Source organism: Castor canadensis, chromosome 6 (genome assembly GCF_047511655.1).
Source record: "Castor canadensis chromosome 6, mCasCan1.hap1v2, whole genome shotgun sequence".
NCBI lineage: Eukaryota > Metazoa > Chordata > Mammalia > Rodentia > Castoridae > Castor > Castor canadensis.
In genome coordinates, this window is record NC_133391.1 from 61141842 (window position 1) to 61156705 (window position 14864).

At 38.1% G+C, this 14864-nt stretch overlaps 1 protein-coding gene across 2 annotated transcripts in view; it reads left to right on the forward strand.

Moving 5' to 3' along the window:
* Prdm6 (PR/SET domain 6) overlaps positions 1 to 14864 on the forward strand; it is a 101414-nt gene that overhangs the window by 31684 nt on the left and 54866 nt on the right. The gene's annotated exons all lie outside the window — the stretch shown is intronic.

Below are 14864 nucleotides of genomic sequence, written 5' to 3' on the forward strand. Positions count from 1 at the left end.
GTGGGCGAGGGAGAATGATGGGGGCGGGGGTTGTGACAAAGTACATTGTAAGGACATATGGAAATGCCACAGTGAAACCCCTTACATTGCATAGTTAAGGTGCACTGATAAAAAAGACAAAAATTTACAAAATAGAGTAGAAAACAAATTTATAAAAAGGAATTCCTGACTCTCTTCTCTAATCTACTGAATCTGAGTCATCAGGGATGTAGTCTGACATTTTATAAAAAGCTCTGAAGAGGTGGGGGGATTCTGATGGACGAACAGCTTTGAGAAGCTCTGTACATAGGAATGGGTTTAAGATACCTTTGGAATAAGGCTTTTTAGTAAAGGAATAAGCTTTTTCATATAGAATTACCCTTGGGTTCCCTAGTTTATTCATTTTACAAATATGACCCTGTATCTGCTGGATTTTCCCAAGGTGGCAGAGGTGGCAGGCACCCTTTTTGTATGACTGGTGACAGGAACAGCAGCTTTTTTCTACATCACTTCTTTTTCCTGGTGGCTGTTCTTGCTTCTGGGTGATCTTGTTGCCATCTGTTGAGTACGTCTCCATTTAAATTCCTCAGTCTGTTTACAACATATCTGTTGCTATATACCTTTTTTTTTTCCCCAACTTTCTATTTCTGGTTAGAGAATATAATTGTCAAAGAAAAGTAGAAGTATAGAGGGAAATAAGAATAAAATAAAATTTACCTAAAATATGTCTATTTAAATGTAATCAGTGTTAGTATTTTCACTGTATTTAACTCTTGTCTTTTTCTGCAGCAGTAAGCTTTAAAAAATGGTTCAAAACCTTACAACAGCATTTCTGTTACTTTCAAAGCATGATGCGCTGTAGTTTTTGAAATGACTAAGACCACTTTACCTTAAGTTTAATGGCTGCCCAGGATTCCAGAATGGAGATATGGTCTGATTTTAGATGTTTGCCTCCCTTATGTTTTTCCCTGCTATGAACATTCATATTAGTATCTTCATAGACTTTGTTTTTGCATATCTGTGACTGTTTTCTTGGTGTAAGTTTTTACATTTCTGAGTTAAAATACATATGCATTTTTAAAGCTTTTCCTTTGGCCTAGGCTGTCTTCAGAAGAGTTTTATCAGTTCACACTCTGGTGGCTGAGAAAGTATTCATTTCCCTGACCCTTTGTCTGCACACATTTCTGTGTCCTTTGCTCTTTTGTATTAATAGTTGTACTGGAGAGTGTTAATTATGCTTTGAGGCACATTGTCACTGATGACTCAGTAGCACTTTTGACTCTTGAGAGAGTGAGGAAAATGTGTTGTAGAGATCTGGGAAGACACCTGTGCGTTCACAGCTCTGAGCTGTCTCGAGAGGGATTTAGGATGCTCAGAACCTGGCTACGGGGACTTCTTATTTTGTTTCCACTTTCAGAGACTGCGTTGTGGCAGAGGTGATGAAATGTCCTGTTCTAGAAGTGGCTAAATTCCATTGGTAGGTTTTAGGATGAATCCCCCAGCACTGAGGGAGGAAATGATCACTTGAGCCAGTTGGAGGCCAGCCTGAGCAACACAGCAAGATCCCATCTCAACAACAAAAACCTAAAATAAGTAAACTTTGTCAATTATCTTTAGGATCCCTGGGCCCAAGTTTGTACAAAAATGTTTTATAATTGATTGTATTTATTTTTAATTTTATTAAAAATTAGTTTTTAAAAAATATGTTTTTATTAGCATATATAAGAATTTCACTGTGATATTTCCATATATGCATGCAGTGTGCTCTATTACTCTCTTATCTCCCCTCCCCCCAAGTGATTACATTATCTTTATTTGTATTGCTCCTTGTTCTGCTTTGTGTACTGATACTTACTTACAACAGGCAAACGATCGACCGCTTGCTTCTCCCATGCAACTCTTACACCACGCTGGTGATTTTGGAATGTTAGGTCCCCTTTGATGCAGGTCCTTAGCTGTGCTTCTGATTTTCTGGCTGCCTCTGTACAGCCTCTTAATCAGGTAGGAGCTCTGTGTGCTGCCCTTCCAGGAAGACTGAAAACTGTGGAGAAGAAAAGGAGAGAGCTGAGGTGTGGGTGGGGAAAGAGAGCTGGGGTATTTGAATATTGTGAAAAATGAGAGAAATGCAGTCTTTAAACAAAACTCATCAGAGTAACACGAGGAAAAGCAGAAAAGATAGGATCCCTGCTAAATTTCAATGTGGTCCAGGTCAAGGGCAAGCCAACCTTAGCGGCTGGCCTGCCAGGCTGGATGGCTGCTCCTTCTGCATCGGAGGCAAGTTTGGTTGGGGTGCTTCTATTTTGAGATTGAGGTGAGGAGCTCTAATCTTTTTTCTACCATCACTTCTTTTTCCTGATGATTGTTCTTGCTTACAGGAGATTTTATTCTATGTAAACTCCTCAGTCTGTGTCATATCTGTAGTTATGCACTTACTCCCCCACCTCTCACCAACACTGCAACAGAGCAACCACACCAGAATTCTTTGCATTGGTGACTGCTTACCCAGCACAGCCAGCTAAGCCAATGTGGTGGCTTTTTAAAGAATTTTCAGTGTAGACGGCCAGCAGACTATTCAGACTCCAGTGAAACGATTTTATCTTGAATTGTCCACTTTAGCCACTCACACTGGTAGAACAAATGTTGCCAAATTTCAGTTTACTTTAGTACTGTTTAGACACACTTCATATGGTGCTTTGTTTAAAAGACTTCAAAGTATTTTTATGGAACAGACACAGGAAGTTTGGTTCTCAAGGGCTAAGGCAAAAATATTATTGCTCCATTGGTAAATGTATTTACCCAAATCTGCTCTTTAAGACAATAGTTAACAGCAGAGAACTGGCATTAACTGGAAGAATTTTGGTCTTTTGCAGATGAGGTATAATTCAGAAACTTTGTTGTTTTTGGCAGTCACACTGCCTTGATTTAGGTGGGACAGGGATCAGGGATTAAAATGGTTCTACCCAGAGGAAAGTAGACAAGTCTGACAAGACTGAGCCCCAAGACATTGCTGCATCCAGAAAATTTATGGCTTAGACCAGAGAAGTCTGGAAAGTTGGACAACTCTGTCACTTATTAATTTATTGGCTTATGTGACATGATTTACTTTAGAGCACTGATCTATGACCTTTGAAAGGATATGTCTTCAAGGTCTCTATTTTTCCTATATATAAAATAATGATATTCCATGTAGTTTTCTAAAAGCAGAAAAGTAAAGTGAGTTAGAAAAGACTCATGGTCTTGCGTCCAGTTCTGTGAAAAAATTCCACTTACTCTCTATTTACACTGTGTGTACCCCAAAGGTTTGATGCCAGAACTTCATCCTTATGCTGGAGGCTGAGTGTGCACAACTTATAAAAACTTTAGAAAATGTTTTTGTGCTGCATTTTCATAAAAAAAAAAAAACCTCTCCTGGTGCCCTACAGAATCTGAATAATCCCACCCACACACATGCATGCGTGTGTGCTTATGGCAAAGGCCACATTGCGTGGGTCCAGGGACTCCTCCTCAGTGATTCCTCTTTTGCTGTTAACCCAGCTGGGCTCGTACGTAGTACATTTTAAATCTTGGTGACTCACATTCTATTTGTTTTGTTGCCTCATTTAGATTGTGGTATCATAAATCACTCCATTTTTTAATCATTTGAGTAGCAAACACCCCAAAGCATTAACGGTAAACAATGTTAATGGGGATTTACTTTGGATACCATTGTTTTAATATGAATAATGACCATGCATCAAGCTGCGTAGCACAGTTTATTTATGCAGACATAATTAGGTCTTTGAAATGAAATATACAGTGAACCATTTGCCAGAAATTCAAAGTCTACTTGACACGGTCCCTCCCCCACACTTACTCCTCCCTATGTGCTTGATTTGTTCAAGGCGAATTGTAAGCTAGATGAATCCTCTAGTTTGGGGAAACTGTCATTAGTCTTGGGGAAGAAGTTACCTATCTGATACTCAGATTGGAATACTTTCTCCTCCTTTTTGCCTCTTTTGTGAATTCCAGTGGGAAATTGGGAGAAAATTATTTTTGACTTTAGATCTTTAAGAAGAGGCAGTTTCTCAAAGAGGTCTTGTTGAAGACAGAGACTTTGAAGTTCTGAGAGATGCAGTGCCCCCGCATGCAGCTCTGGAGACAAAACTGCACTTGTCCTTTCTCAGAGATCTTGGAGAACGTATACACACTCATTTCCAGGACCTTGTCCAAACCACATTGGGTCTCTATGTGTTCGCTCTGCTGTGTTTATGTGTGTAGGACATAGGAGATGTTGATGTTCATTTATGGTCAGGCAGATACTACTTTAAGGTCTTAATTATTTGCATTTGATTAGCTAGGGAGTAGGTACTAAGTTGGCACAACTGACAAGTCCTGGGAATGATGAACCAACTTGCAAGGAATTCTCACAAATTCATTTTGGCTCTGATTTGTACTCATGCACAGCTAGGCTCAGTCTTCCTCATTAATTTGAGAGGTGTCAGTTTACATCAGTGAAGGCAGAGAGAAGGACCAAGGGCTGCCCTCAGGTTTCCGTGAGTTATGTCACGCTTTGGTCATCACTGTATCTCCTTTGCTAGGAATGAAATGGCAAAGCAGGTGGGTGACTGCTTAAAAGACTGAAAGCAGGGTATTGTTGACCCGAATTGGCCATGATTTTTCTGGTGGAATTAGGATAGCAGCTCTGCAGTAACAGAGGGGTCAGGACCTCAGCAGTGACCAGTGGCCCAAGACTGACTGAGGTGAGCATTTTCTCTGGGCTCAGGCTAATAAGTTATGGAAATAGTCTCATGCTAGCTGCCACTAACGCCTACCTGTACTCAGAATCTGCCAGTTCTTTTTGAGATGCTGTCAATTTCTTGGATTCCGTCTTCATCAATTTTTTCCTTCTGTTTAAGCAAGATATATTTCTTTATTGATGAATGACATAGTCCTACATTTTCTTAGAATGCAGGAAATAATATTAATTTTAAGGAGAATATTCTTAGCCAATAATAAGAACTACCAAAGATTTTATGCTTGCTGTTACCTGATTCCAAGAAAGTAATTTCCAGTTATTTACCTGATCCTTGCTCTCTGGAGTATTATCACAATCACAGCCAGCTTTGTGTGTTTTATATTGTGATATGAAGTGGCTCCTTGTCAGGGGTGAGCAATGTTTGATGAATGCTTGTTGTTTTGGTGCAAAGGATTTAGCAGTAAATTCAACTGGAAACCCTGATTTCTAAAGATTAGACAGAGATGCCACACCACTTTCAACATTTAACTTTCTGTTACTCTTATTTGCTGGAAGCATTCAGAAAACCTAACAGCTGACCAGGAAGAAAAATAAATCAAAAGGCTGGAAATAAGTTCTCATTTCTGTGTCTCAGAACCATGTTTGAAGGTAAGAGACCAATTTTCTGGATATAGCATCATTGAGAAAAGTAAATGGAAAAGTGACTGCTTCTTTGGGATTGAAAAAAATAAATAAATCCTTATTAGTTATGAGACTTAATCCTTATAAAACTTAATCCTTTTCAATGTTTAATTTTTAAATCTATGTCTGGAAAGACATGCAGATGAAAATAAAGCAAATGATTTTGATCCTAAAACAAAGCTTTTTGGAGAAGTGCCATTCTCAGGCTTTCTCACTGTGAAGGGTAAGAAGGAAAGGAGTGGTGATGTGTGGGTGTGAAGCCATTTAGGGTCATACTGAATTCAGGAGTTGCTATAAAGATTGTCACTAGCAAATAGCACCTTCACATTCTAGTTGCAGTAAGACTGCCCCAGAGGACTTTAAGCCTGCAAGTCTCCCCTAAACTCCTGAACTAAAGGGTGTGGGTGACACCTGCATTGCAACAGCGCCAAGCTTGAGGACAGTAAATAAAGGTGGCTACTTGCCAGTTCTCCTTATGCAGAAGGGACCATGTGGACAATGTAATGAGAGGTCTCAGTGACCATGGAATTTGGCTCATACCCATATTCTACTTCTACAACTTTGGGCCAGTCACTTTCAACGTCTCTTAGCTTCATCTTCTCATTTGTAAAATGGAGGATACCAACTTCACCTCACTTGAATAAGAATTAAATAAAGTTCAGTATTATAAATTTCATAGCACACTTTCTCATATAGTAGGGTCTCTACATGTCTTCTTCCCTTTATTGTATTTTTCAAAGAAATCTAGAGTATGAAGTTCTGCTGCACTTAGGATCTAAGCCAGGGAGAATCAGAAAATCCAGTTTCAAAACCAGGCAATTCTTGTTTATATAAGTAGCATCTGGATTGTTTGACAGTCATTCCCTTCCCTTACCTCCCTCCCTCCTTCCCTCCCTACTTTCTCTTCCTTCCTTCCCTCCCTCCCTTCCTTCTTTCCTTCCTTCCCTCCCTCCCTCCCTTCCTTTCTCTCATTCTCTCTCTCTTTTCTTCCTTCTTTCTCTCCCTCCCTCCCTCCCTCCCTCTTCTTCTTCTTTTCTCCTCTCTATCTCTTTCTCTGAGCAGTTAGTCCTGACTCATCTTGAAGGACCAGGGGACTGTCAGGTGCAGGGACTAAGTCATTTCTTAACACATACAGCAGCAGTACACATTTGCTTTTTGGTTAGACTCAGGCAGAGAGGATCTCTTTTTAAAGTTACTTTAAATTCCATCATTTATTTAGGTATATTTTTAGACAAAAATATGTGTGCCATTAAAGTTTTTATTGTATTAAGAGATTAAAATTGCATTTGAGCCAAATGATAGCCAAGAAGTAGTTAATAACTCTCTCAAGATTGATCTTAGAATTTGTTACAGCCATGGTTCTATCTATCTATCTATCTATCTATCTATCTATCTATCTATCTAAATATGTAACTATCTATCTATCATTTATCTATCTATCATCTATCTAACTCTTTCTCCTTCCTTCTTTCTTTTTTTTTTTGTTTGGGGTTGCAAAGATTGAAGTGTATTTCTTTATTCTTAATAGTACACAGCATTCTCTGCTATGCACTCTTTTCATTGTGTTAAGCATTATTGTCAGTAATTAATATTAATAGTGTTTACCATGTGCCAGACACTTTGCATATATTATCCACCTTAGCCTTGAATCATCTTTTTTTTTTTTTATACAGTACTGGGGTTTGAACTCTGAGCCTCTTGCTTGCTGGGCAGGCACTGTACAACTTGAGCCATGCTCCATCCCTTTTTTGATTTAATTATTTTTTGGATATGGACTCATGCTTTTTGCCCATAAAAAAAGCATCACTACTTGGACCTATACCTCCCGAGTAGTTGGGATTGCAGGCATGCAGCACTATGCCTGGTTTGAATCATCCTTTTGAGGATAGCTTAATTGTTCCCACTCAATACATCCAAACGGAGACCCCAAGAGGCTGTATCTAGAATATGTTACATAACACCGTGTTGTACTGTATTCATAGGTTTTCATGTCTGTTTTTCTCAGTACGCTGAATAGAAACAACCTGAGGTCAGGCTGTGGCTAGCAAATGTGTATTCTCAAGTTCTGATAAATATTGATGAGCGAACAATGATGACAACAGTTGTGCGTTGGTGCTGAGATCCTATGGTATGCCTCGAACTTTGCCAGATGTTTGATTCTAGGATGACCTAAGGTTCATCTTAGCTCTGTTCCCAACTAGAAGTATGCCCTTGAGTTGGTTGTTTTAACCTTTTTGTGCCTCAAAGAAAAAATGGGCATAATAATATTTCCTTTAGGCAGTTAGAAGGTGCAGTGAGTTAACATATATAAAACACTTAAGACAGTGTCTGGCATGGATCAGGTAGCCTACAGATGTTAACTAGCCATATTATTTCCAACCTGGGCATGACCCATTCTGAAATACGCCTGCTTTTAAAATTACCTTTCTTCTTGATATCATACTTTTTTAAATGTTCCTGTAGAGAGACCCAAACTTTCTTTATTTCTTAAGTTAAATTTCTTTATTATGGTCTTTTCAGAGTTAAGACTCCCATCCATTAGCATTTAGGGTGCATACATGAGAAGAAATGTGTCAGACCTTCCAAAATTAGAAATTTCATTTGCTCCAATTTCACATAGGCCAGAGAAACAAATTCCTCTGCTTATGTAACAACAAGTTATGTGAGTTGTTTCTGTGTGTGTGTGTGTGCGTGTGTGCGTGTGCGTGTGCGTGTGTATTCCTCTTCCTAGCTTCTCAGAGAGAAGTTTCACATCTTGGATTTTATGTAAGTACCTTTTAATGGGTTTCCTTGTTTAGTTCTTCACAAGAGCAGGTATATCATCCCCTATCTCTGATGAAGCACTCTCCAAGTGTGTTGACATTTCAGGAAGCTTTGAATGTTCTTAATGCACCAACTAAGTTTTCTGCTTAGTGCTTGGCCCCACTCAAAGACATGTCTACACAAGATCATTTCCAAGTGTGGTTTCTAACACAATACAATTCTAATTGTGCGCACATGTGTGTTATGTGCAGGTCAACACCTCTCTTCGAGGATGTTGTCCTTTTCTTTTAACATCATTACTTCAGAGGTCTTAATTAGGAAAAAAATTTTTACTTACATATTAGATTTTTGGTAATTTTTTCTATTATTCCAGCATGTAGATAGTATATCTCACATTTGTTGAAGTTTGATAAACTTTTACATTGTATCTTTAACAAGTACTATACGCTTTGTCCATCAGATTTTCCTAGTGTACAATATTCTTATGGTTATTCTCTAGTAAAAGACTTGCAAGGAGAGTGGGCACATTAATATTGATAATACAGTTTGTGTTTTGGAAAGAAGACACAGCAAAACCTTGTGTGAGAGGGCTGTGACTATGGAAGTAAAAAGGAAATAATGACTTGCTTGCAGAAATAGTGTGTAAGTCATCTCTGTCATAATCTCCTTTTCTACTTAAACCAAAATGTTCTTATCCCAAGTTATGCATTTGGCCAAGCAAAGGGGCCAGTATTAGGAATCTTACAAATTCTGGTTATGCAGCTGGGGTGTAGAGTGCTTTCCTATCATGTGTGAGGCCCTGCATTTGATCCCTAGCCTGGCAAACAATCAAACACCCCAGAAAAAAAAAAAAAAAACAGCACAACCCTTTCCTCCAAAAAACCCCTTCCCGTGCAAATGTGTTTTTCCTGTGACCGAGAGAAGTGACACCTGTGCTATACCAGCACTCTTGCCTTTTTAAAATGAAACATTGTCAAAGCTTCCATCACAGGGAGGGGAGCAAAGTTATGATAGTTTATTACACTTTCCAAAAAAAAAAAAAAAAAAGACAAAGGAACAAAATGTCCTTTTTAAAATGAAAAGTCAGAATTGGAATTGCAAATACAAACCAGATCTTTAGAGCTGTCACTTAGGGTGAACCTTTTGATAAATTGGATCTTGATATTTACAGAATCTATTAAAATACAACCAATAGTGTGTTTGTTTATATGTTGACAAGATGATATACACCCTGAAGGTCAAGGGTGATGTGAACTGTTATGGTGTTCTTGTCAAAGTAGCTAAAGAAAAGGAGTGGGGAAGGCTATTTAAAGAGTTTTGATGGAATAATGGCTTTACCACAAGTGTGACAGCAAATGTAAGGATCATCTTGAAAAAGTTCAATTGATTTGAAACAAAAATCTGTGATGCTTATCAATCACAAAAAAAGAGAGAGAGAGAGAGAGATTGAGAGAGGGGGAGAGAGAGAGAGAGAGAGAGAGAGAGAGAGAGAGAGAGAGAGAGAGAGAGAGGAGAGGAGAAAAGGACTTCTCTTCCCTCTGTAGCTTGTTAGAAAATTGGCAGCTCAAATGGAAAAACAAATAGTGAAATTAAACAGAAAATCATTGATTTAACTTCTTGGGTGGTTTATCAAATGCCACAACAAACTTTTCATTCTGTCTTGTCATTAATTAATTACCCTCTTTTAATTAAACCAGTTAAGGATCAGTTTACAAACTTTTGGGTTACTTCTGTGTAAATAGTTCCAACAGATCCAAAGTCACTTTGTCCTTTTACTAAATATCTTCCTCTTATTGTTAGCCAAGTTGTGCTTTTTCCCCTTGTAAAAACTCAAGTTGGATCTGAAAATAAGTGTGGGATTTAAATAAAATTCTTCCTGGCATGATTTTACCACTGCATTTGGGTTCCTTGTTCTTTTTTTTTTGTAACAATTATAATAGCCTAAGTGATTGGAGACTTTAGTTAAAACAATATAAAGAATGTCGATGTGTTTGGAAAGGGGAGTGCAGAAGGAGGAAGAGTGCAAAGCACACTGTGTGCATCTATGGAATTGTCACACAGTTTCATACTGTTAATATACTGTTAATGTATGCTTAGAAAGAAAGAATGTAAATGTATTCAAAGTCAGTTACGTTTTTCAGTAGAGATCTTGATGTTAGTGCTACAAACTAACATCTAGAAGAAATGTAGCAAAAAAGGTGCTACTTTCAAGATAAAAAAGGAAACGTTAATGAAGATGGATGCTATAATCTGTTATCAACTATGAAGTGACATAAGTAGATAGATTTGTATGTTAGATCCTCTCTATTTAGAAAGCATTTAAAGTTTTTATGTATGTTAAGGTATAGCAGCATACACAGAGAGCTCATTTTTGGATATGTTTGAATATATTTTTTAAAGGAACTGAACTTTTTTATGTGTTTGTCATAAAATGGATTAAATGAAATTAAACCAGAGTTAGTGTGAACAGTCAGAAAACTATTAACTTCTCATCTCTACTAGTAGTCATTTTCATTCAGGCTTTTGTGCAACAGTATGTGGTTTCACTTCTACAAATTCATCCTGTGAGTAGTTGCATTGACTTAACTTATCTCAGGTTACTGCGCCCCAGGTTGAGATGAGCAGTGGGGTGTCATGTGAGATATGAGTGCTGTAAGCTGACCATATCACAGTGCAGGGACATCAACCCGCAGTGGTTGACACATTCACCCTCTACAGGCAGTAAGGACAAGAAGATCCTATCAAAATAATGCACAAAAAGAATAATAGCATTATTTAAAGAAAACTCATGGATCCCTGTACTCCTTAAGTAATTAAAAACTTTTACTGAAAACATATGATATTTATCGTTGTCTTGATTGAAAAGACCATGATCATCCCAGAGTTAGCAATTGTTAGATGGTTTACATAGGCTGGAACCCATAGCAAGGTAAAATATATGAAAATATTTCAAAAACAATAGGACTGGGGGTATGGCTCAAGTGGTACAGTGCCTGCCCGACTAGTGCAAAGGCCTGAGTTCAAGCCCCTCTACTGCCAAAAAAAAAAAAAAAAGATTGCAGATGGATTGTAGCTGACTTTAAGATAAATAAATGACAAGGTCTTACAGAAGGACAATGTCTTGTCATAGGAACATGGATGATGTGCATTTAAAACATATAACTCATCATGTCAGGTGAAGGTTTAGAAATCAGTGACTCAGACAAGTGGTTGTGGAACATGTTCCTGGCAGCATGGGACCTGTGGAACTCACCATGCTGAAAAGCGAGGGTGTTTCCCCAAACAAAAACAAAACAGAAAGGCATCGCTGGCTCCAGAAAGTGAGTGGAGGAGGTTCCTCCACCGAGATGGCTTCCACCCTGCACATGTCCACGGCTGCAGTTCAGCTTCACCAACTGTGCATTTGATAAAACTTTAGAGTGTGTTCATTAATGGTTCTTAGGGAAGGGAAGTTGTAATTCAACATCATACCCCGCCTCCAGCTCTCTAGTCCAGGCCCCAGGATCTACATCTAACTCTTAAACTATTGCTAAAGCTGACTAATCAACACCGACTGCTTTGAAATGAAACAAATGATTTAAGAATTAAAGTTTCTGTATTCCATTATCAAACTCATTAAGTCATCTAAAACTGCTGAATTTTGGATGAGTTTCTAAATTCCTAAGAATCTATTCATGCACACTAACCCCTCCCCACACATATTTATCCATGTTACACAAATATTAAAATAACTGGAGCTATTCACTCAGATAGCTGAGTTCAACATAATTGTTTTAACATTTCATTAGTTTGTTTTGTTAACTGTCACTTTGCCTTGGGATATTTTAAAGAATTTTTATTACTTTTTTCACTCTCACTAAAGCAAAGGAAATTAAAGTATTAAAATTATGTCTGCAGATGGTCTTAGAGTGACGTTTCCTTGTGTTGGATGTGCATTGGACTTTCCAGAGGCCTCTGTGAAATGAGAGTGAATATATTTCTTGTGACGGTTTTGGAGGAAGATTTCAATTATAAGAATATATTTTAGCCCCTCTCACTCTGAAGTCAGATCTTTATCTTCTTTTGGAAATTGTTCCATTTTCAAATTCTAAGACTATAATCTTAAGACCACAACGTTGAATGTATTCTTTGGCTTACTAGGTGGTGACCCACACCATGGCTATTTTATTTCTGTCCTGGCCATTTTAATAATAATTTTATAGAGTTCACATTGACTGAGAGCCCCAGTGAGATATACAGCTTTATTCACACAATAGACTATTTTACAAAGTAGATACCCAGGAGGATGGTTAAAGTGTTTCTAACTGTGATTATTTTCTTTTATAGAAAGAATGAAAATGTAAAATGAAAAAAATAAGTGAATTAAACATTGTTTAAGTAGCAGTCAATCTAAGAGATTATACACGTATTTTAGCACATTTGACTTTGTTGAAGCCTTTGACCACAGTTTTTCTTTTTAATTTTAATCCTCTTTTTTTGATTGGAGCCAGAGCCAGGAAATGTTGTTTTTTCTGCTTCTGCTGTCAGTGCTGGGAAAGGTTTAACCTTGCTGGTTTATTTATGCTGAATTTAGGCAAAAGAATACATTGGCGTATATTTCTTGTCTGTTTCCTTATCTTTTTCTTTTTTTTGATGTGAACTGCCATTCACTGTGCACATCACTGTTCTCTGTCTCTCTCCTGCACTGCTCCTCTGTCACAGTTCAGACAGCGTGTGCTTGGGAGGCACCTCAGATTTGCAGTGTGGCTTGGTGGCAAAAGCCCACCCTTTGCAGGTAATCTCCGGGGGCTTCAATTCCCAGCTCCATCTTTTACTAACCCTATAATCCTGTGGAAGATCTTCTGCCTCAGGACCTCGCACTTGCTAGGCAGATATGCTTTCACTTGAGCCACTCTGCCAGCCTCTTCATGCCTCTGTTTGCCATCTGTGAAGGAGGTTAGTAGATGGTTGTGGGGTGAACCATCCCAGGAGAAGGTTATGCATCCTGGGATGCCCCTGGCCTGAGGATAAGCATTAAATGCATGTTCCTGCCATTTTCTAATAGGTCTTTTCCCTAATTGCCTGCACATTTGTGAGTATGGTAGAATGAGAGATGCTGAATTGCAACACTGAATTGGGCATCTGGAGCCCTGAGATCTGGGTCTGATTCTGCTTTGATTTGCTGAGTAAGATGAGTAAGACGCTTGTGCAAATCACTCTCAGAGCCCTAGAGTACTGGATTTTAGAATTTAGAGACTTTTGGGTTACCCAGGTTTTCCATTTATGGATGAGCTAACCAGGAGTTCTCTAGAATTTAAAATTATTTAAAATACATCTGGTAGATCAAACTCACAATTTTACAAATGTTGTTGACTAACATGGGTCTACATATCACACATGGATTTATTTAAAGCCTTTTTTTTCTTTTGGTAGTGCTAGGAATGGAACCCAGGGCCTTGTGCATGCCAGGCTAGCACTCTACCACTGAGTTCCATCCCCAGCCTGATTTAAAATCACTTTAAGACTAATATTGAGCATGCAATGGTCCAGGTAGTGTAAAGAGACAGCAAAAACCATGAATGCTAATGCCAATACATGGGAAATCTTATGTATGAAAGGGAGTGGGCTGGCTCTACCCCACTCCCTTTCAGATGCAGTCAGAGGCCAGGGTTATGTGACAGCTATTTGGTTTCTATGAAGTCATATGTCTTCCATTCATGATTTTGTGCCCTAAGATAAAAACTTCTTATGCTTGAGGGGTCTTTCCTATTCTAATAAAAATGTAAAAATGTTATTAACATATACAAATTATACAAAGGGATTTCATTGTGATATTTCCACACATGCATATAATACACTTAAATCAAATTCACCCCCTCTATTATTTTTTCTTATCCCTCTCCTGCCAACCCTCCTTTATCTTATACTTTTTAATGTGTTTCACTGTGCTGTTTTCATACATACATATAATGTACTTTGGTCATATTCATCCCCCTTCTTCTCCTTCCCCCTTCTGCTTATCCCCTACCCTAAAGAATAAGTGCATGAGTAAATATTGGTTAACCATTATGACATGTTGTTCTGGAATCCTAAGTGCAAAGGGAAGTAGTAGTTGTTGGCAAGTGTACCAAGCTGAAGGAGTGTGAAACGTACTCTAGAAGGAAACGGCAGATAGGAGAACCAAAATGTCAGGAATGGTTCTGATAGTGGGTTATCTTATCACATGTATATGAACACTTACCCATTTGCTTTCAGCAAAGATTAAGTGTCTATATCACTTCTCCTCTTTATCTGTGTGTACACACAGGTAACCCCTCTTTCACACAGTAGCAAGATTTTTGAAATCTTATAATTTGAACTTGTTTTTCTTGAATCCTTTTTTAGAGCTCAAGGAAAGATGCATGTTTTAGGGAAAACATAAAGGGTTTTGTCAAGCAAAATAATTCCTTATCTCTCCTATAAATTTGGATTTTTATATATCAGTTTTTCTTAAAGTAAAACATATAATCATTTATTATTAAATATTGGGGCATATTAGATAAAAGTGTTGGTTTTTATTTTAGTTGTTTTTGCTGTTTGCTTTTGAAGGCATGGAAGGACTCCACTGGAAATGTCAGCTGGTCTAATAGACAGAAAGGCCACAGCCCTCCCTAAACCTTGCTAACCATCATGCTCCTCCCTTCCCTTTCATATCTATGTCATTTTTATAAATAAATGACAATTCTAA